General features: G+C 35.4%; 1 protein-coding gene across 9 annotated transcripts in view; it reads left to right on the forward strand.

The window, feature by feature from the left end:
• The window catches only part of LOC144967304 (uncharacterized), a 131,965-nt gene that overhangs the window by 102,048 nt on the left and 4,792 nt on the right, over positions 1 to 25,125 (forward strand). The window contains exons 1-2 of one of the 9 annotated variants that reach the window (XM_078904368.1): positions 6,555 to 6,788; positions 7,435 to 8,012. The exons of 4 other annotated variants lie outside the window; for them this stretch is intronic. The gene's annotated coding sequence lies outside the window, so the exon portion shown is untranslated. Of the gene's footprint in view, positions 1 to 6,554; positions 6,789 to 7,434; positions 8,013 to 20,381; positions 20,629 to 20,864; positions 20,927 to 25,125 lie in introns of those variants that run through there. 4 more of the 9 variants (XM_078904370.1, XM_078904372.1, XM_078904369.1 and 1 more) reach the window with 4 other exon arrangements.

Genomic DNA, 25,125 nt, shown 5'->3' on the forward strand with positions numbered 1-25,125 from the left:
TTGGATAACCGGTTTGGATTGTTTTGTTTTTGTTTGTTTGTTGTTTTTTTTTTCTTGTTTGTTTTTTTGAGGGTTTAAAAAAAACAAGGAATCATGTATTTGAGCTGATTTGTCGACAGTCTGGATTTTAAGTAAAGTATTAATGTGTTTTTTTAATATATTGTTTTTGTTATTGACTGAAGAGGGGTTTTGAGCCAGAAGTGTTCCTGGTTGTTTATTTCGTTCTCTTTTTCGAAGCTGTCATATTCATTAGTTAGTTGTTCATTTCATTTTACCACACAGTCCACAGCTTCTATCAGCTTAATATGACTCTTATCAGTAAAGGAATTCATCTTAACTCTAATGTTATGAGCAATGTTTAAAGCTGAACTAAAATTGAAATTGAGCTTTTATATAGCGCAATATCCACTAAATGTGCTCAAAGCGCTTTACAAAGGGCCTCTGACAAACAGCAACATGAATGAGACATAACGCCTGTTAGGCGACATTACAATTTTTATTCCTGACAGAGACAACGCTGTTAACGGCCAGGTACTCATTTTACACCTCAGTACGGTGAGAGAATGTGAATATAGCCTTTTCCAAGGACTCAACTATGCGCCGAGTGAGGCTCGAACCCAGGACCTGCTGATCCGAAAGCGAGAGTCATGCCACTAGACCACATAGCCGCACAATACAACAACTGAACTGTTAGCATCCTGTTTGCCCCGGACCTAATTCCATTTTGCCAAGATTGGCTCCATGCATCAGAGAAGTCCTCTGTGGCTCTAGTTCGATGCTGTAATATTATGCAACAAAACGTACGTGGTCGATTGTGTAAATCATATGTAAATATTGAATCACGAGATATGTCGCAATCTGAGCAAAAAAGCGTTAAACATTTTTTGGGCCAGAAAATTCGGACAAATATCGATTGATTTAAAATGACCCAAATCCTATTAAAAACTCTCAAACCTGGGAATTCCTTGAAATCTCAGGTTCACCAGTTTTTAACTAAAGGTTGGTCATTTTATTCGATCGATATATGAAGAGCGAGATTTGTGGCCAAAATTAAAAAAAAACGTCTTTTTATTTTTAGATTACTGCAGAGGGGGATAGTGCTATTATTTATTATTCCTCTTATCATATTGTTGTTATTTTTCTCTAACGCTGCGGTAGGTGGTGACGTAATAGCGATTTCTGCAATCATTTCCCATGACATTTCTCTGTATACTGGCTAAACATCTTTATTTCGTTTTGGTTAGAAAATTTTCATCAAGTGTTAAAATTGCGATTTTCCAAAATATCTTAAACTGGGGGGTTATTTGACATCGCTGATTTAAGACGTTTGGTCCCATTACGGGTCCTCTTAATTCATGGACATTTTCAGTACCAGAAAACTGGTCACAATGAAAAAAAAAAGTCGTTTCGATTGTGTTTGTTGAGATTTCCAACAGGTTGTCGAAAGCAGACAGATCGATGGACGCAAGGCATTACTAAGACTGACATCGATCAAATGGATGGAGAGAACCGACCAGTTCTCATCATGGTTAACGTCGAAATGATGTTTTGTTGTTGCAGCATATGCTATAAGCTAGAGTTCAAATTAAAATAGATGATGTTGTATGTAGTAAAAAAATATAATAACAATAATGATAATGATGATGATGATGATGATGATGATGATGATGATGATGATGATGATGATGATGATAAAAATAATGATAATACTTAAAATCACCATAATAATAATAATAAAAATAACAATAATAATAATAATAATAATAATAATAATAATAATAATAATAATAATATAATAATAATGATGATGATGATGATGATGATGATGATGCTGATGATGATGATGATGATGATGATGATGATGATGATGATGATGATAATAATAATAATAATAATAATAATAATAATAATAATAATAATAATAATAATGACAATGACGATGACGACGACGGCGACGACGACGTAATGAATGAATAATGATATGAATGAATATATAATGAATGATGATGATGATGATGATGATGTGATGTGATGATGATGTGATGATGATGATGATGGATGATGATGTGATGATGATGATGTGATGATGATGATGATGATGATGATGAGATGATGATGGTGATGATGATGGTGATGATGATGATGATGATGATGATGATGATGATGATGGTGATGATGATGATGATGATGGTGATGATGATGATGATGATGATGATGATGATGATGATCATGATGATGATCATGATCATGATGATGATGATGATGGTAGTGAGTATGATACAAAGTTTTGAGCAGCAAGTAAGGGAAATGTTATATAGTAAAATCCGATTGTTCATTAAGAGATACAATGCAGTTCAATGACTATCCGAATCAAAGAATAATCAGATCCTTAACTGGTTAGGAATAAGATACTGATATAATGTCAACAATGATACTCGCAATGCGGAAATTGTGAATAAGGTTAAATAGTGGTGATATTATTAAGTTTTTTTCAAGCGATGTTTATCTTTATTTTTAACTTGATACAGTGTGTCGTTTTCACCAAGAGAATAGTATAATATAATGTAAAAAAATGATTTAACATTACAGATTCAAAACGGAACAGTTTTATAAACACGCAACGTTTTGGGCTCCGAACCTTTCTTCACCTTTATATAAAAAGAACAGAAAAGAGAATAATACATCGTTATATATTATCGTTTTTACTTTTTTTTCTTTGGTTACAGACTGAAGACTCCACACTGCCTTACTCATAAGATAATGCATTTTAAAAGTTTTGGTCATAAAACTCGTCCGTCAAATCATGATCAATTAATATGACGCTAATCTTGTCAAAAGCTTTCAAATAAAATAAAATAAATAAATATATAGAACAGAGAGAGAGAGAAATATAAATATATATATATATATATATATATATATATATATATATATATATATATATATATATATATATATATATATATATATATAGAGAGAGAGAGAGAGAGAGATGAGAGAGATAGATAGATAGAGAGAGAGAGAGAGAGGGAGAGTAAGAATGAAAGAAAGAGAGAGAGAGAGAGAGAGAGAGAGAGAGAGAGAGAGAGAGAGAGAGAGAGAGGTTCAGGTGTTAGATGTTGCTATAAGCTTGGTGTCCCTATTAGAGCGTTTTGAACACGTTTAGTGGAGGTTACTCTATATATAATAGCTGAAGCTTTTTTTTTATATATTGACTTTTCTTTTTAGAAAAACATGTTCTGTGCCCATCAAAAATCAAATTGATACTAAGCTGCTAGAGGCTTTGAACTGTAAACAACAATGAACACAATTGACATAACAGGTTCTTAAAAAGAACAAAATCCCAAACACGGAACGTTTCAGGCTCAAAGGCCTTCTTCAGCCGATATCAAAAACAATAGAAACCTTAATACATCAAAAAGAACAAAATCCCAAACACGGAACGTTTCAGGCTCAAAGGCCTTCTTCAGCCGATATCAAAAACAATAGAAACCTTAATACATCAAAAAGAACAAAATCCCAAACACGGAACGTTTCAGGCTCAAAAGCCTTCTTCAACTGATATCAAAAACAATAGAAACCTTAATACATCACTTATAATACAGTTAGACGGAAGAAAGTAGTATTTTGGCACCTCTTACCGGCTGGTACGATCTCGAAATATTTTTAAAAAATTAAAATTGAGCTTTTTTATAGCGCAATATTCACTAAACGTGCTCAAAGCGCTTTACAAGGGGTCCCTGGTCAACAGCAACATTTAACATGTAGGACGGGACATGCCGCCTGTTAGACGATATTGCAATTTTCCGGACAAAGAAAAGGCTGTTAACTGCCAGGTAATCATTTTACACCTGAGTACGGTGAGAGAATGTGAGTAAAGAGTCTTTTCCAAGGACTCAACTACGCGCCGAGCGAGGCTCGAACCCAGGACCTTCCGATCCGTAAGCGAGTGTCATACCACTAACCACATAGCCGCACAATATATTTACAGTGCCCATTATGTAACTTACGAGTAGCACATAATATAATCGTTCACGGCTTTCCCCCTCTCAGCCCTAAATCTGATTCTTTAATTTGAGCTTGAGATTTTATGTAGCGCAACATTCACTAAACGTGCTCAAAGACCTGACGAACTGCAACACGTAAAATGTAGAACGAGACATGACGCCTGTTAGGCGATATTACAATTATTACAAAGCCAACACTGTTATCAGAGAGGTAATCATTTTACACCTGAGCACGGTGAGAGAATGTGAGTGAAAAGCCTTTTCAAATGACTCAACTATGCGCCGAGCGAGGCTCAGAACCTTCCGATCCGAAAGCGAGTGTCATACCACTAAACCACATAGCCGCACAATATATTTACGGTGCCCATTATGTAACTTACGAGTTTCACATATAATCGTTCACGGCTTTCCCCCTCTCAGCCCTAAATCTGATTCTTAAATTTGAGCTTGAGGTTTTATGTAGCGCAACATTCACTAAACGTGCTCAAAGCGTTTTACAAAGGCAAACAATGACCTGTACAACTGCAACACGTAACATGTAGAACGAGACATGACGCCTATTAGTCGATATTACATTTTTCCCCGACAAAGACAACACTGTTAACGACCAGGTACATATTTTACACCTGAGTACGGTGAGAGAATGTGAGTGAAGAGCCTTTTCCAATGACTCAACTATGCGCCGAGCGAGGCTCAGGACCTTCCGATCCGAAAGCGAGTGTCATACCACAAGACCACGTAGTAGCCACACGATAGAATTGGCACATTATTTAATGTCTATTTACATAACAGACAGTGTTTGGCATGTCAGAGCAGTTTCTCGTTCTCTTCTTCGAGTATTGATCTTCTCTCCAACCTTATTCTCCGATAAAAACACAGAAAAACATAAGAAAAGCATAAAATGTGTCTGCTGATGGGATATCGCCGACGCGTGTTTTTTTGTAGGTCTGATAACCGAACGCCTATAATCTGGACCAGATGCTAGAAATTAAATTTATAGACAAAAATATGAGATTTGGGTGTAATTTATGTTCGCCACGGTGGGAATAAATAAATCCTGTTTCTTGCAGTGCAATAAACTCGAAGGTCATATTTCTTATCGTTTTATTTACAAATTCACTTTTTGGAGTACTATCCGTCTCAACATAATATCGTTTTTCAATCGGTTGGGTCACATATCCCTTTGTTCACAGGCTGGAGTCCCTGCTGTTATTGTTTTAGATAACGCTCTGGTACATGATTTTAAAATGTCCCTAAATTTAATAATTTCTCTAGAAGAATACGTGTCGTGATACAATACATAGTGGCTGGTGAAAAAAAATGTTTTTAATTTCTTAGAAAGGCTCAAGGTGATCATTTTTATTTTATTTTTGAAAATCAATTTTGGTGAGAGTCACAACCCACGCGCTTTGGTTGGACACTATAATTTGTTATTCATAGTCATTGCTAATTGTCACTTCAAAAATTTCGAATCTATTAGATTTTTGTTTTACTATTTGTTTCTTTTGTGGGTTTCAAAAATTGTTATTTAAAATTTTATTTATTTATTTATTTATTTATTTATTTATTTATTTATTTATTTATTTATTTATTTATTTATTTATTTTGTGAAAACACTGCTTATACCACAGACCATGTTTATACCATGTTTGATTTTGTGGTAGAGTGACACAACAATACTCGAAATTGTTGAGCCAATTACACCTGACATTCTTTTAATTCTATGTAGAGTTTTTAATAATGTGATTTGTGTTTTTTTTCACGGTGTGGAATTAGAATTGTAGGCAGATGAACGGCAATTGTGCGACTTTGTGGTCTAGTGGTATGACACTCGCTTTCGGATCGGAAGGTCCTGGGTTCGAGCCTCGCTCGGCGCATAGTTGAGTCCTTAGAAAAGGCTGTTTACACACATTCTCTCACCGTACTCAGGTGTAAAATGAGTACCTGACGTTTAACAGCGTTGTCTCTGTCCGAAAAAAAAAATTGTAATATCGCCTAACAGGCGTCATGTCTCTTTCTAAATGTTACCTGTTGCTGTTGGTTAGGGACCCCTTGTAAAGCGCTTTGAGCACGTTTAGTGGATATTGCGCTATATAAAAGCTCAAGTTTCATCTAGGAAAAAAAAACACTTTAAGATATCGATCGATATTTGAAGGACGCCTGACATAATTTTAATTCTATGTGGAGTTGTTTAATAATGTGATTTGCGTTTTGCTCACAGTGTAGAATTGTAGGCAGATGAACGGTAATTACAGTTATCTGGGACGCGATAACCTAGTTTGAAATTCTTGTCATTCACGCCAGCCAGAAATCTTGACGCATTCTTTACTCAACCGGTTTGCCATGTATACGGCATACGGTATATTTCTTATACTATTTCTAGATCAGGAATTTTAGGCTTACTCGTATCGTTTCTTGAATGGAGCCGACCTATCATGACCTGTGACCTTTGAACCTAATCAAGCGAAAACCATGTCACAATGACAAGCGAACATACCATACCACCAATGGAACAGGTTGTTGTTGGTTTGTCGGCTCACTCGCTTCAGTGGCAAGACCGAGCAGTAGCGAGCCAGCCACGCAGTTCTTCCGTCTTGCTTATGATCACAGTACCAACCACCAGGGCTGGGACACACGACACCGCTACAATCACTGTCACATGCTATCATTTCGAAGAATGTACCACTCTGTCCTACTACCTGCTGAAACTGGAATTTAAGTAAGGAGTTCCTCCTTAAAACGTGTTACTCATTTCGATCTCGGACGTCGTTATTTTTTACTGTGGGTATTTGGATTATAATTGAGCAATATTGATTACCGTTTATTTCTTCAATTTTATCGATTTCTATAGCCTGTGATTATGTTATGCAATGCTGTGACTGTGTTATTAATTTTATGCTTCAGTGAATAGTGTGTATAGTGTAATATACATAATTTTTTTTATTCTACTAGTTGTGACATATGTATACATAATTATGTTGTGTAAATTGGAGTAATAGATATTGATATAGCATTAGGATATAAACGGATCATTCTCAATCGAATATTTCAGCTAAGAAAACAGGCATGTCAAATTTATTCGCTTTTTGCATTGCTTACATAGAATTAATAATTTGCTTCAACTGATTATATTTCTAAACATTATGTAAGTTATATTTCAATCATTACAAACATGCATTTACAATAGAAATAAGCTACGCTCATTATAATAATGTTTTAAGCAGCACGCTTTGCATTCGATTTACAGGAGAATTTGTTGACGCTTTCACACAAGACAATAAAATAAATGGTAGCTTACAAATAAGATATATATATAATATATATATATATATATATATAATATATATATATATATATATATTTTTTTTTTTTTTTTTTTTTTTTTAATTTTTTTTTTTTTTTTTTTTTTTAACATAAATGAATTAAGCATTCGACTGACATTGAATACAATTGCCATACATTATATTGAATACTCTCGTGGCACCGATAATGATTATAAACGATAAACTCATGTCATAGGAAATAAATATCCCAGCCTGGAATATTAACTTTCTTACAACAAACTTCGTGTCACTACTAATCGCCAGGTCATTCACTCTGTTACAATATTATTGTATTATTATGCTAGGCCAGACCAAATCACGAGAGTAGTAGAAGTAGCCTAAATTATTCGCCACGTGTGAAATAACCACCCACTATTATAATCGTGCTTTGACTCTCACTGAGTTCGTGGTGGTCTGGAGTGTTTTGTATCTGGAATTGCGGATAAGAGCCAGGCCATAGCTGCTATTGGAAAACTCCCTAGACTGCCCCTCTATTGTTTGCCTCCCTGCTCAAGGCAGGGACAGGGACAGTCAGTTGTGCCAGAAATAGCCCCAGTGGAAGGAGGACGGGCTGGTATTACGCCATTGAATGGCTTCAAATGGGATATCTTTTGTTTGGCTTAGGATATCGAATTCCAAGAAATTTTGTGGTTTTGAAGAAACTGTCTATTTGTAGAAAAAGGTGAGGCCATGTTTAGTGTAATACTTTAACGGGTTTCTGTTTCTTCGCGTTCTGTTATATTAATTGATTTTTGCAGTGATTCAGGATTGGGATGATCTTAGTCGTCGTCGTCTTCTTCTTCTTCTTCTTCTTCTTCTTCTTCTTCTTCTTCTTCTTCTTCTTCTTCTTCTTCTTCTTCTTCTTCTCTTCTTCTTCTTCTTCTCTTCTTCTTCTTCTTCTTCTTCTCTTCTTCTTCTTCTTTCTGTCTTCTTCATCTTCTTCATCTTCTTCTTCTTCTTCTTCTTCTTCTTCTCTTCTTCTTCTTCTTCTTCTTCTTCTTCTTCTTCTTCTTCTTCTTCTTCTTCTTCTTCTTCTTCTTCTTCTTCTTCTTCTTCTTCTTCTTCTTCTTCTTCTTCTTACTTTACTACTCGTACAACAACAACAACAACAACTACTACTACTACTACTACTACTACTACTACTACTACTACTACTACTACTACTACTACTACTACTACTACTATTATTATTACTACTACTACCACTACTACTACTACTACTACTACTACTACTACTACTACTACTACTACTACTGCTACTATTACTACTGTTCTTGTGAGCTAATGCTAAAATTATTATGAATTATTAGTTTCATGATCATCATCAATGTCGTCGTCGTTACCGTCTTCATCACTATCATCATCGTCATTTGTATTATTAATAAATTTTGCTTTGCGTTATTGACAATAATGCTGATTTGCATTACACATTATCAAGAGGGTAATAATGCAGTTCTATTTTATTTCTCTACAACATCTATACCCGCATCATGAATACAACCCCCCCCCCCCCCCCATGCAAGCGTCACTGTATTGTTTATTTATCCGCCGTGCTCATATTTGCAGGTCTGATAACCGAACGCAATTATTAGCTTCATTTAACATATGTTGTAATGAACAATACTTTGCGTTGGTTTGAGATAATTTCCATTCCAACACAGAGCCCATAACGATTTGGGCTATCAGACCTGCATATAAGGACACGTCGAACCAATCGATTTTGCACAAAAGCAATCAGAACATCGGCGTTTAGATGTTTATTATGCCTTTTTCTATAACATTGTCGCGTGGCTGGAGACATTATAGCTAATTGAACTGTTGGGGAAAAGATATTGTTACATTTTCTATTTGTGAGGTCCATAGATTTATATTACATGATGTCCAACGAATATCTTTTTGATAATCATAAATCTCTCTTTAAGAAAACTACAATTGAGTGTTTATATAGAGCAATATAATCATAATAATAATAAAATAATATAATAATAATAATAATAATAATAATATAATAATAATAATAATAATAATAATATAATAATAATAATCATCATGCTGAACGCGTTTTACAAGGGATCTAAATATTTAGAGCGCCAAGAACATGTTTGCACAAGGGCGGATGGGATGATTGATTATTGTGAGGATTGATGGATTGGGGATTGGAAGGATGTATGGATGGATGAAAGGATTGAAGTATTGATGGATGAAAGGATGAATGAAAGGATTGAAGGATTGAGAGATGATTGCATTGTTTATCGTATTGTTTAATAGCTAATAGGTTCTATAAACCGTTAAATGCTATGTAAGTTTTATGCATATTATATATACGATTTATGAATTATTTAATTAGTTTACAATGTTAGTTAATTGATAATATTGAGAATTTAATTTCTAATACATAAATAAGGGTCATATTCAATATTCGGAGTATAATTTACTCTCTTTACGTTCATTTGGCATGTCCGACTTGTACATTCGAGAGTTTCAAATAATTGTTATACAAAAAACCATAATGTCCAATGTCATGTTACATTATTCGTCAAAATCAAATATAATGTTGATAAGATCTTTATCAATGGCATTCTTAAAACTATTAACTTGGATGGATGGATGGGGGATTGATGGATACAAGGACGGATGGGTGGAAGATTTGATGGGTGATGATTGATGAAGGATGTATTGATGATGAATGAATATGAGGGATGGAGATGGATGATGGATATGGGGATTGATGGATCAAGACGATGGGTGGATCATGTGTGGATAGTGATGATGGATGGATGGAGGATGTATTGGGATTGATGAGGAGATGGAGAGGATGGATTGTGATGCAAGACGGATTGGAAGGATGTGACATGCAGGTAATTGATGTGGGTGGATCGATGTGTTAGATAGGTGAATGAATGGATGGATGGAAGGATGTATTGGGGGATTGATGAATGGAAGGATGGATGGATGGGGGATTGATGGATACAAGGACGGATGGGTGGATCGATGTTTTGGATAGGTGAATGAATGGATTGATGGAAGGATGTATTGGGGGATTGATGAATGGAAGGATGGATGGATGGATGGGGGATTGATGGATGCAAGGAAGATGGGTGGAGATTGTTGGATAGGTGAATGAATGGATGGATGGAAGGATGTATGGGGATTGATGATGGAAGGATGGATGGAGGATGGAAGGATGGATGGATGGAAGGATGGATGGATGGGGGATTGATGGATGCTTGGACGGATGGGTGGATCGATGTGTTAGATAGGTGAATGAATGGATGGATGGAAGGATGTATTGGGGGATTGGATGGAAGGATGATGGAGGATGGATTGATGATGGATGGGGATTGATGGATGCAAGGACGGATAGGTGGAGATGTGTTGATAGGGATATGAATGGTGGATGGAAGGATGTATTGGTGGATTGATGATGGAAGGATGGATGGGTGTATAGATGGATCGGTGGATTGGTGGTGGATGGAAATATTGATGGATGAAGGATTTATGGATGGATATCTTGATTGAGTAGTAGGAGAATGGATGGCGGGAAAGATGGATTGGTGGATTTATGAATGGAGTGATTGATGGGTGGGAGTATCGGAGGATTGATGGACACAAGGATGGATGGATGAAAGGATTGACAGATGGACAGATGGATGAGAGGTTTGATGATAGCTGGATAGGCGGATTTATTGATTAATGAAGAGATTAATGAAGGAAGGAGGGATAGGAGGATTGGTGGATGAATGAAGAGAATAGCGAAGGAAGGAAGGATGGATGAATGCCAGACAAAATTATCTGCCTTTCACGTCATGAATAATATTCACAGTTTTTAACAATTCAAAAATCGTTGTAAGCTCACGAGACACACCACCATACCACAGTAATGGGTTGGAATGATTTCGATGCTCAAAATTTGAAGTCATAGTAAAAAAAATATATGAACTGTGTTCAGTTTTAAGTAACATTGAGGACACTCAACATTACAGAAAGTTTCGTGAAATGAGGAAACTAAAAAAATAAAAATAAAATAAAATAAAGTTTCTGACATTTTTAACATTGAATTAATTGTTGTTGTTTTTTTCGGACGCTTCAAACCCTCCATAGTATCAGCGTATAGCGATGGCTCACAACATAGCGTATTCAAGATGGCTTAAGTCTTAGCACTCCTTACAGCAGTTTGGTCAAAATTGTCGTATTTTCGCGGACTTTTTGCAGGTATGAGAATTTTTGATAATAATGAGGGTTATATTAATCGATCGAGATTTGATGGACGAGTTTTCTGACAAAAAGTTCAATTCGGCGATTTATTTTACAGCGTTCGACCGAAAAATAGAGGGACGGAGAAGAGGGGTGGGTGTTTGGGGTTTGGTTGGGGGGGGGGGGGGGGGGGGGGGGGGGGGTTGATTTATATTTTGAGACCCGATCAACGTATCACTTATTATTTACACGTTATTGGCGATTGAAGGCTTTGGCCCACTGTGCGAGCCTGGCCTCGCCTGCTTTTATTGACATTTCGTGGGTGGACCTGGAATAAGAATGTATTTACGTATGTATGTATGTGTTTGTATGTGTGTGTGTGTGTATGTATGTATGTATGTATGTATGTATGTATGTATGTATGTATGTATGTGTTTGTATGTGTATGTGTGTGTGTGTGTGTGTGTGCGTCAGTTTAAGTGTGTATGGGTGTGTTTGTATTTATAGCTGTCGAAACAAGGGGCAATGATTGAGTTATCGGTTCATTAAGTTATTTGTTTAATCGATATTTCATATCGATTAACTACCAATCAACGACTCATTTCGGATCACAGAATTCTCCCATTTTGGGCAAGCAGGGGGCAATCGGATACCCTAGATAATGGTAGTCGCAATATTATCAATATCGACATGTTGAGATGAAACCACTTTAACTCACTCAACCCTAACACCGACTATATCCGTAGTTTACCCGAGTTACTTTCACTCCAAGCCTTTTTGTGACCCTTCGCCTCAAAACCGTATTAAGTCGGGTTGGTTAAGATGTTGAAAATTTAATTTCTAACCAGAAATATCAGACTTGTGTTGAGTTTGTATGTTTTATTGAGGAGAATGGATACTATATTTTAGGGTGCTAATGCCAACAATTTATATTTTTGACCAGTTTCACATTTAATTCGGCTTTTAAGCATATTCGTTCCGACATAATACCGTTTTGAAGTGATGGGTCACATTTATTAGATTTTTCTGAGACAAATTTAAGCGTAATATTATAAATTTTTACACGTTAATGATAGTTGAATAAAACTATCTATGTACATTTTCATTTTTAATACATTTTTTCCCATTTTGAAAAGTATAAAAAATCTCTATCACTGAATGAGTTAACCCGTTAACTGCCATTTACTGGGCCTACACGCATTTTAAAAATTTGGCCGGAAAACTCGTCCTTTGAATATTGATTGATTGAAATAACTTTCGTCTAGGCAAAAAAAAAATCCCTCAAACCTGGGACCTCGTGAGGTCTGCCTTGAATCCCAGGTTTGAGATTATTTTGGCAAGATGAAGAAGGTTTTTTTAATCTATTGATATTGAAAGGAGGAGACTACTGGCCCTAATTTTTAAATACGCGTTTTCCAGAGTATGGGCAGTTAAATGGTTTACTCACTCAATCCTAGCGATTTTTGCTACTTTTCAAAATTGGAAAGAATGTATTAAAAATGAGCATGTATATAGATAGTTTTATTCAACTATCAACAACATGCAAAAACTAAACACATTAGCTTTGATACTCCACCTAAAATTTGTCTCAGAAAAATGTAATAAATAGGCATGGTACCCCGGGTAAACTAAAATATTGAGCTTTATATAGCGCAATATCCACTAAATGTGCTCAAAGCGCTTACAAGGGGTCAACAGCAACATTTAACATGTAGGACAGGATATGACGCCTGTTAGGCGATATTACAATTTTTCGGACAAAGACAACGCTGTTAACGGCCACGTACTCATTTTACACTTGAGTGCGGTGAGAGAATGTGAGTAAAGAACCTTATCAAAGGACTCAACTATGCGCCGAGCGCGAGTCTCGAACCCAGGACCTTCCAATCCGAAAGCGAGTGTCATACCACTAGACCACATAGCCACACAACTACGGATATAGTCGGTGTTTGGCTTAACTGATTAAATAAGGCCCGAAATAGATAATCAATAGGCACAGCTCAAGTTTTGATGTAAATTCAACACATTCATAATTATTGAATGTAGTCTATGTGGTCTAGTGGTATGACGATCACTTTCGGATAGGAAGATCCAGGGTTCGAGCCTCGCTCGGTGCATAGTTGAGTCATTGGAAAATACTTTTTACTCACATTCTCTCACCGTACTAAGGTTTAAAATGAGTACCTGGCCGTCAACAGCGTTGTATCTGTCGGAGAAAATTTTTTTTGTATTATCGCCTAACAGGCGTCATGTCTCGTTCTACATGTTACGTGGTGTTGTTGATCAGGGACCATTTGTAAAGCGCTTTGAGCACTTTGGCCCAATGTTTAAATACGTGTATGGGCAGTTAGCTGGTTAAATAAGGAAACACAACTCTCCGAGGTGGTCGATTTGGGCCCGAAATAGATAATCAATTGGTACCGCTCAAACTTTCATACAAATTCAACACATTCATAATTATTGATATTGTTGTATTGTTGATTAACCCCCTCCTTACCAACTGCAGGAAAATTTGTCACACCCGTTACGATACAACCAACATTTTTCTGACTCAGATTGGTTTGGGTTTTTTTTAATCACAATATTTAAAGAAAAGGCGAAACTGAATGTAAGTTTCAATTTAATTACAAAAACTGATCAAGTGAACGTTTCGGGTTTCCCCTTTATCAACAAAAAAAGGATAAATGAAACACTACAGATGAATGAGATAATTATATCGTTATATTTACAAGAACTTAATACTGTTTTGTAACTCTTGTCTTGATCTACAAAATTATGTATATCATGCACTTTTTGCGCTTAAATTTGAGTTTAAAAATTCAATTTATGTGTTGGGTAGGTATGAGATTTTAGAAAAAGATCTGAGAATTGTCGGTAAGGATAGAGTTAAATGGTGTTGAATATCCATGATAAAAAATATAGATTTCTTTTGATCAATCAATACGGAATAAATCTGCATATTAACCCCCTCCTTACCACCCATAGCAAAATCGTCACATTTGTTACGCGTACGATGCAGCCATCATTTTTGTCATACTAATTTCTTTTGTACATCATAATATTTAAACAAAAATGATTGCTATAGTTAAAGTATATTAACACTGTGATGAAGTGCCCATTTAGCCAAAAAAATGTGTATAGGGGAAAAGCAAGATCTAAAAGGTTTTGTGTTTGAGTGAAATAAATCTATTTTGTATAGGTTAGGTGTGCAGTTATGGGGAAAATCCAGAAAATGGCGTAAGAGAGAAAGGAAGAGAGAGAGAGAGAGAGAGAGAGAGGAGAGAGAGAGAGAGAGAGAGAGAGAGAGAGAGAGTACTACTGCACTACATGTGTGAAATTGTTGTATTGTGGTATTATGTCATTCATCTTTAGGTCACTGGTTCGAGTCCTAGAAAATAGAGTCCTGGGGAAAAAAAATGAGCTTTTTGTATAGTGCAATATCCACTAAACGTGCTCAAAGCGCTTTACAAGGGGTCCCTGGTCAACAGCAACATTTAACATGTAGGACGGGACATAACGCCTGTTAGGCGATATTACAATTTTTCGGACAAAGACAACGCTGTTAACGGCCAGGTACTCATTTTACACCTGAGTACGGTGAGAGAATGTGAGTAAAGAGCCTTTTCCAAGGGCTCAACTATGCGCCGAGCGCGAGGCTCGAACCCAGGACCTTCCGATGCGAAAGCGAGTGTCATACCACTAGACCACATAGCCGAAAAGGCTCTGAACTCCCATTTGTTTCACCACACTTGGGTGTAAAATAAGTATTTATCCGGTAACAGTGTTGTTGTCTCTGTCGATAAATAAGTATAAGAAGGGTAGAGTACTTGGCCGTTTACAGCGTTGTCTGTGGCGAAAAAAATGTAACATAGTCTAAAAAGTGTCATATCTCGTTCTACATGTTGCTGTTAGTCAGGGACCCTTTGTATAGGGCTTTGAACACGTTTAGTGGATATTGACTATTTAAAAGCTGAAGTTTAAAAAAAGAAATAGCGATTTTGTTGGCTTGGGATCTGTGGAAAAAATGTAACAGTCTAAAAAGTGTCATCTCTCGTTCTACATGTTGCTGTTAGTCAGGGACCCTTTGTAAAGCGCTTTGAACACGTTTAGTGGATATTGCTCTATAGAAAAGTATGCAGATGACGTCACTCAGGCCTTGTTATTGTTTTGCCATCCGGGTTTATGAGTTTTCTCACTAAACTATATTAACCAGACTATAAAAGTTCATGGTACACAGAGTTTGTGTGTTGGTCCGTTATACTCGGATGGCAATGTTGTGAACTCCTTGGCCAAGCGCATTCTATCTATAGAAAAGCTCCAAAAAATAGCGATGCTCTTGCCTTGGGATCTCTTGTAAAGATCTTTGAGCACATTTAGTGAATACTGTTCTGTATTAAAGCTCATGCTTTAGTTTTAGATTACAAAGGAGCCAAGCAATGCCTCTAGCTTTACACGTGTAGAAAGTACAGTGTATGGACAGTCACTCAGGAAACTTATTGATCAAATAAATGTTATAGCTTGTCCTTACAATCCCTTACATTGGTTGCCAGTGTCACTGGAAGGTCAGATTGTCTGAACTCCCATGAACCCGCATTACTCTCTGTGACTAACCAACTCATAAAGAGGTTAGCTCGACCCTGTTGTGCACTCAACCGTGAAGATGGAGTGTTGATTAAAGGGCTTCTTGCATATTTTTACAGGAATATTGAATATTATCACTCAATGTAAAATGAATGTACAACATTAAATAATGTTTTAGACCGGTTGAAATATCATCGTATTGTTTTATTGAAAACAATAATAAAATGATAATGCTATAATATTTCTAATCATATATATGTCATAAAATACGATAGATAAATGATTGGAAGAGATAAAATATATTACAAATTAAATTACGTATAATAATATATTATAAATACTATAAATGTTTATATAATATAATACATAATATATATATATATATGGGTGTATGTATGTAGGCATGTATTTATTTACTTCATTTTGATAACATTTTGTGGGAGGATATAAACTTTCACTAAGATTTGCTGTACGTGTACTTATTTCATCATTTGATTATTCCACTAAACATTTATGTTAATATTCTACGTCAGTCAGTTTGCTACATCGATGAAGCACGCGAGACCCCGCTTGTAATAATGTTTTACCTTTATCAATTACATCGTTTAATTACGTAGTTTTTACAATGCTATGATAGAAGTAGATAATGTTCCTTTTTAACCTGCAAACTGCCGTACTCTAGAAAACACGTATTTTAAAATTTGGCCAGAAAACTCGTCTTTCAAATATCGATCGATTTAAATGACTCTCATCATCTCGGTGAAAACTCTCAAACATAATGGGACCTCGCGAGATTTTGCCATGATGAGGGTCATTTAAATCGATGGATATTTGATTGAAGGCCGAATTTTCTGGTCAAATTTTTAAATACGTGTTTTTCCAGAGTACGGCAGTTAACTGGTTAAACACAAATTATTATGATCTTTCAAAAGATTTTATCCTGAAGCACACGGGCGTGTGTGTGTGTCGAACAAGTCACGATTCTATTTTGCCACTAACAATGAAAAATATCTTTATATGTGCGCTGATTCACGCATCCGTGACGGTTCTTAGAATTTTGCTCCTGGTATGAGAAGCCTTTAGATTTCTTTCAAACTAACGACATTTTCAGAGAGATAGGATCATCCGGCATACGGAATAACATGAGGTGACTTGCAAAATCTAATGTCTTATTTTAATCATTTAGATAAACTGCCAATTTTTGTCATTTATTTAAACCCAGGGCATTTATATAGAGCAATATCTACTAAACGTGCTCAAAGCGCTTTGCAATGGGTCCCTAGCCAATAGCAACACTTAATATATAGGACGGGACATAACGCTTTGTTAGGCGATTTTACATTTTTTTTCCAACAGAGACGGTTGGGTACTCATTTTACACCTGAGTACGTTGAAAGAATAAGAGTAAAACGTATTCTACAAGGACTCAATAGTAAAAATGCGTCCCAAAGAGCGGGTATCGAGCCCTGGACCTTCCGGTCCGAACGCAAGAGTCTTGCACTATATCACATAGCGGCACTCATCTCGTGAGGTACAGAGAGGTAAATTCTTGTGTTCTTTGCTTCATAGAACAACACACTGGGTGATTTTAAAGACCAACGTTTTCCCTTTGATTCCACAATTTTGAATAGATTGAAAGAGAGCAGCAGTATCTCATTTTCTATTTATGTTTGTGACTGAAATGACCACACCTATGGAGCCGGTGTTTATCCCGGTTCTATATCTTCAAATGGGCAAACAAGAGCAATAGCTTGCTATACTTTGGATAGGACGCTATCTTTTCACTAGATCCGCCGCCTCCTCCGCCTCCTCCTCCTCCTCCTCCTCCTCCTCCTCCTCCTCCTCCTCTTCCCCCTCTTTCTCCTCCTCATCACCATCCTTATCCTTTCATGACTGCATTTTATCTTTGCAGTTATCTTTTAATCTTATCCGTTCTGATCCACTGAATTTCAACTCTTGAAATGCGAAATTAATGATTGATATTATTAAAATCGAGCGGGCCTCTTTTAATATCCTATTGTTATCCTGCTATTAAAATGGAATACGCCCAAGAACCTTGCTGTAGCTGTCAGTCTAAATAAAACCCATATTTTACTACTGCACTCTGAAAAAAAAGGCATTTAACACTCTCCTTACTCAGTTGGTAGAGCACTGGCTTCACGTGCAAAGGAACAAAGATCGATTCCGGGTGCAGTCGAGATTTTTCTGACCCCACTGTCCACCCAACAGTGAATGGGTATCTGAGTCTGTGAGATTAGGCGGAAATTACTTTGCGATAGACTAGCGTCCTATCCAAAGGGTAGCATGTAATTGTAATTGTCCGTTTCACGCTATAAACTCCGGCTCCATGGGCCCAATGGCTCTGAAGGAATACTTTACTACAATTACTTTACTCAACATTTTTTGTATTTTCCTAGAAAGGCCCTATCTACCCTACAAACATAAACATTGATTTTTACAACTCTAACTCAAAAGTAAATAGTCTAAATGCGTGCTCTACTCACATAATTTTGTTCAGCAAAATACATTCTTCAACACATCATTTAACTAGATATGACAAATTAATTTCATACAATTTTGTACAGAAGAAATGTAATTGATAATCGAAACAAACCTTACTATTTTACTGTAATTGGTAAGGAGAGGGTTAAAATTTGGTCAGAAAACTCATCTTTCATATATTATTGTTTAATTAAAATGACTGTCAACTTGTCAAAACTCTCAAACCTGAGACTTCGCGAAATAATTGTTGGCTACCTTATAATCTTCCTCTTACATCCTACTTGTTATGTTCGTTTTGGCTTGGTGCATTCTTGTAATCCCCCCTTAAGCCAATCTTAGTTGGTATTGCGCAATATAAAAGCTCACATTCAGGATAATTAATTTGTGTCTGCGTGAAGGGGCATCAAGGGTAAACGATGACGTATTTTGCTTTGTAAATTATGAATGACACTTTAAGCTTCTATTTTAAGTTTAAGAATAATTAAATGACAGATCTTGTCAAATCTTGCCACTCCCTTCATAAATAGGTTATAATGTCAGATAATGATGGCTGGCATCGTTATTGGTTCAACTCCACCCTTTATTTAGGGTATGCGATTGTCAACAGGTCTATTTTCCATTGTATCCGAAGGAATAATGTTTCAACACCCCGTAGAAACACCCCGTAGAAAAAGTTACCGAACTCTGAAAAAATACCAACCCCACCCCCCCCCAAAAACCAAAACAAAAAAAAAAAACAAGAAATAATTTTGAAAAAACAAACAACACCCCCCCCCCCAAAAAAAAAAACAAAACAAAAAACCCAACCCCCCCCCCCCAAAATAAAAAAAAAACAAAAAAAAACCCCACATTATTTTTAAAATAATTTTGACCAGAAAACTCGTCCTTCAATTATCAATTGATTAGAATGTTACTCATCTTATCAAAATCATTCCAAACATGGAACTCCCTTGAAATCTTCAAGAAAGTCCCAGGTCTGAGAGTCTTTGACAAGATTATTTGACAAGGGTCATTTTAATGGATTGATTTTTCTTGCCACAAATTTTAAAAACGTGTTTGATTAGAGTGTAGCAGTATAAACGACTATGCTGAATCATCTATCCAGTATCTACTCTACTACTTAAGCATACCGGATCTCTGTATTGTGGGCATTGAGACAGGTATACAAAAAAAGAAACAACAAACAAAAAAAAAGCTCTTATTCAAATTTGCTGTTTTTCGAACTCGTAATTCAAATACCGTATCGTTTAACTATAATTATCTCCCCCAGGCACTGAACGTATATTGCATTCTTTTCAAAGCACAGTATAGGAGTTCCACGTCGCTGGCTCAGGAGGCATCACCCCCCCCCCCTTCCCCCCTCCCCCCCACCCCCTGCCCCCTCCTCCCTCCACAACACTACAACACTGTCGTGCTATAAAAAACACATTTTTTCTCTAAAAAGTTTGGCCAGAAAACTCGTCCTTTAATTATCTATCGATTGAAATTATTTTTACCTCTGTCTTGTCAAAAAAAAAAAAAAACTCCACAATTTCGAGTTTCACTACAGTCTCAGGTTTGATAGTTTTTGACAAGATGAAGGTAATTTTAATCCCTTGACATACATTTTAAGGTCGAGTTTACTGGCCAAAATGTGAAAAACGTGTTGTTTATTCCCCCCCCCTCCCCCCCTTTCAAAGTAGAGCGGAACACATATTATTCTCTTAATGTACTGTCGTCACCCATGAGTTACCATCCTTGAATATAAATTGTCAACACCCGTTTATAATAATATACGTTTTTTTTCTCTCAATAATTGGCTCTCCACTTACTTTTATATCCAGAGCTGACTAGAGTCTAAAATATTTTAATCACGCCATCAGTTTGGATGACTTGATGATGTTCATTTTGAACACATGACCGGACTTTATTTCTCTGATTTCTCTTGTTCAATTCAATATTGACTCTTATATACTGTGAAATTAAAATGAAAGTTCATTTAATGAATAATATAAAATATTCTAGATGTTAATTATTGTCAGGTAAGGATGAGATATTCTATTAATTTCGATGTGTTTATTACAACATTTACATACATGCATTACATATTCTAACAGAAAATACGGGTCTTTAATCGTATTATTTCTAGTTCTAAAATATTTTAATCACGCCATCAGTTTGGATGACGACTTGATGATGTTCATTTTGACACATCACCGGACATATTATTTCTCTGATTTCTCTTGTTCCTTTCAATATTGACTCTTATATACTGTGAAATTAAAATTAAAATTCGTTTAACGAATAATATAAACTATACTAGATGTTAATTATTGTCAGGTAAGGATAATAATTTATCCCATCTGCAATGTTTTTAATTGCAACACAAAATAAGGTCTTTAATCGTTCATTTTTTAGTTCTAAAATATTTTGATAACGCCATCAGTTTCAATGTCCTGATGATGTGCTTTTTGACACATCGTTGGACCTTTCTTCTTTTGATTTCGCTTGTTCAATTCAATGTTGATTATATTATACTGTGAGATCAAAATGAATGCTCGTTTCATGAATAATATAAAATATACGATGTTCATTATTGTCAGATAAAGATAAGATTCTCTCATCTGCAATGTGTTTCTGATAACAGAAAATACAGGTCTTTAATATTTTTATTTCTAGTTGTAAAATATTTAAATCACGCCCTAGGTTTTGATGACCTGATAATGTTCATTTTGACACATCACCGGACATTTTTTCTCTGATTTTTCTTGTTCATTTGAATGTTGATTATATTATACAGTGAGATTAATATGATGTTCGTTTAATGAATAATACTAAGTATTAATTAATGTCAAGTAAGGACTAGATTATCTCTCATTTTCAACGTGTTTATTACAACCGAAAATACAGGTGTTTATTCGCTTTATTTCTATGTGTAAATTATTTTAATCACACTATCGTTACGTTATGATATTTCAATCGTGCATACAAAATGTCATTCTCTTGGGTGTTCAATTTTTTAAAGTAAAACTTTATTCTCTCTCTCTCTCTCTCTCTCTCTCTCTCTCTCTCTCTCTATCTATCTATCTATCTATTTATCTATCTATCTATCTCTTTCTCTCATATATACAAACACACTCACTACACACACACACACACACAGACACACACACACAAACACATTCTCACATGCATGTATAAAAGCACTCATATCCATACAAGTGCATTTCATGTATTTTATTCTTCTTTTAGATATATATATATATATATATATATATATATATATATATATATATATATATATGTATTGTGTGTGTGTATGTGTGTGTGTATGTTTATGTGTGTTTATTTGTATATTATCTTAAAGGATGTGTATTTCCTTACGCTTTATGGTTTATGCAAACGTGCACTCTTTTGTTATGTAAAATTATTCCTACAAACAGTCCGATACAAAGATTATCACATAAACAAGTTGACACCTGCGCAGCATGAGTAATGAATTCTTTTCTCATGACATTTTGCAGTCAACAATCAATATGCCTCTGGAGTTGTCGTGTTTTCAGTCGGAAACGATAGGGGCTGACTGAATCCTGTGATCGTGAAAATACTAACGAAAGAGTGCAAAAAGGAGAGACTTCGTATGGGAACAATACAGACAATGGACGTTTCGGGTACAAACCCTTCGTCAGCACAACAATACACAAATTAACATGGAAAACAAATAAAATAAAATGCAAAATGACACAAGTTAAACTTGTGTCATTTATTGATTCATATACTGCAACCACCATTGAGTACAGACGATATTAGTTATTTTGCATTTTATTTTATTTGTTTTCCGCGTTAATTTGTGTATTGTTGTACTGGCGAAGGGTTTGTACCCGAACCGTCCATTGTCTGTATTGTTACTATACGAAGCCTCTTCATTTTCACTCTTTCTTTAGCATGTTTTCTGTCGTGCTCTGAAAAATTAGATGCATTAAAAAAATTTGGCCCAGAAAACTCTTACTACAAATATCGATCGATTAAAATGACTGTCGTCTTGTCAGAAACTCTCAAACCTGGGACTTCCATCTATAATAATATATAATACTACTATTTAAGACAATGAGTCCTAAGTAGAGGTCATCGCTTCCTCTGTGGCAGTAGCTCAATCAATATTAAACAATAAAATGGAGCTTTTATATAGAGCAATATCCACTAAATGTGCTCAAAGCGCTTTACAAAGGGTCTCTGACAACAGCAACACGTAACATGTAGAACGAGACATGACGTCTGTTATGCGATATTACAATTTTTTCCGACAGAGACAACGCTGTTGAAGTCCAGGTACTCATTTTATACCTGATTACGGTGAGAGAATGTGAGTAAAGAGACTTTTCCAAGGACTCAACTATACCCAGGACCTTCCGTCCGAAAGCGAGTGTCATATCACAAGACCACATAGCCGCATAGACACTCGCTTCATAAAGCAAAGCACACTGTTTTAAACCGAGTTGAGTGAAATAGTCTGAGATAAAATTTGACGACTAAATAGTGTTATTGATTTTACTTATTTGATTTGTTGAAAAAATGTATTCTTGTATGAGTTACATTGGCAATTGCCTAAAATAAACGTTTTTGAACTTTGAACTTGAACTCTAAAGGATAATGAGCGGTAGATCATAAAAAGGGTTAATTCTGACATTCTGGGCTTCATTGCTTTGAATGATTACTTCTAGCACATTCTTGCTATCTTATAGACAGAACCGCATGCAATATTTGGAGAAGTTTATTCGCTACTTATTAAATTTATTTATCTGTCAACACAGAAAAAATATTGTTGAAAATGCCAAAACGATGAATATGAATCAATTTTAAAATATGACCTGATTGCACTACATGCAAGGTGTTTTACTTCTTTATTATGTAATAATTATTCGTCAAAATGTAAGCGATTGTGTGTGTGTGTGTGTATATATTTATCGCGGTATAATAAAGATATATATATATATATATATATATATATATATATATATATATATATATATATATATATATATGGCGCACAGTCGGTCCTTGGAAAAGGCTCTTTACTCACATTCTCTCAACTTACTCATGTGCACAATGAGTACCTGTCGTTAGCAGCGTTGTCTGTCGAAAACAATAATGTAATATCGCCTAACAGGCAGGGTCATTTCTGGCCATATGTGTTAAGTGTTGTTTGATTGTTAGTGACACCTTGTAAAGTGCTTTGAGCACGTTAAGTGGGAATATTGCGTCATATAAATGCTCAAAATAATTCTGTTCATAGGTTTGATTATCAATTCAAACAGGAACAGAAATGCAATGGAATAGAATTTTACCGTGGTTCAATTAACTCTTTTTTGGCGGTGTTCAATTTTACTGTACGTAACGTGTATTCCTAAACTAGTGTACCTCTTTGCAACTTTGCATCCTGCGACGGTTTAACTCTCTCCTTACCGATCATTTTCAGTATTTTCCCAACAATAGCAAGCTTACCCAGCAGATAAATTGATTTTAAAAGCTCAAACAAGCTCTCTATAAAACAACTTTATGTTCTTATTAATTAAACAAAGATCATTGTGATGTACAAAATAAATCTGAATAAGAAAAAATGTAGATGTATTTTGACAAATGTGACGATTTTGCTGTAGGTGGTAAAGAGAGAGTTAAAGGTCATTGCACTGAACTTATTTGTGTTTGTTAAATATTTATCGCGGTATAATAAAGATAAAAAAGTGATTAATCCCACTGTGACTTGAAATGCCTTTTAATCGGCAACTTTGTCAATAATTGAAAAAAAAGATTCCTTGAACATTACCGCCTCCATGAGCTCCAGCGTGTCATGTTCTGTAGATATTGAATGTGTTGGTCTATGTGACAACAACGTAAAATGTGATTGTGTTTTTGTTGATATTTGTCCAAAAGCATACATTCCCATGAGAACATAATATCTGGGACTCTGGAACATAATATCAGATCCTATTTAATAGAAATTCTTACCCGCTAGATCAAAGGCTTTCGTGTTTTTGAAAATAATATATATCTCTCGGAATGCGGATATGATTCGAGGTGGCAACACTTTCTCATTTCTCTAGATCAGATTTTCCTCAAACCCACTCTCTTTTTTATCTATCTATCCGTCTATATATATATATATATATATATATATATATATATATATATATATATATATATATATATATATATATACCTATTTATCTATAATTTACAATACGTATTCTTTCGGTCTTTCACCGCTTGCCTCTCTTTCTCTCTTCCTCTACCTTTTCTCTCTCTCTCTCTCTCTCTCTCTCTCTCTCTCTCTCTCTCTCTCTCTCTCTCTCCCCAAACACAATGTATATATATTATATATATATATATATATATATATATATATATATATATATATATACTTTTTTTTCTCTCACCACTATATAGAGTTATGAGTATTATACTAGCGTTGCTTATATTTCATAGATGAATTGCAGATACTTTAAAATCCTAATAAGAAAAGTAAACAAAATTATCTCTAC

The sequence above is a fragment of the Berghia stephanieae genome, chromosome 3 (genome assembly GCF_034508935.2).
Source record: "Berghia stephanieae isolate SIO BIC M18660-M18661 chromosome 3, UCSD_Bste_1.3, whole genome shotgun sequence".
Taxonomy (NCBI): Eukaryota; Metazoa; Mollusca; class Gastropoda; order Nudibranchia; family Aeolidiidae; genus Berghia; species Berghia stephanieae.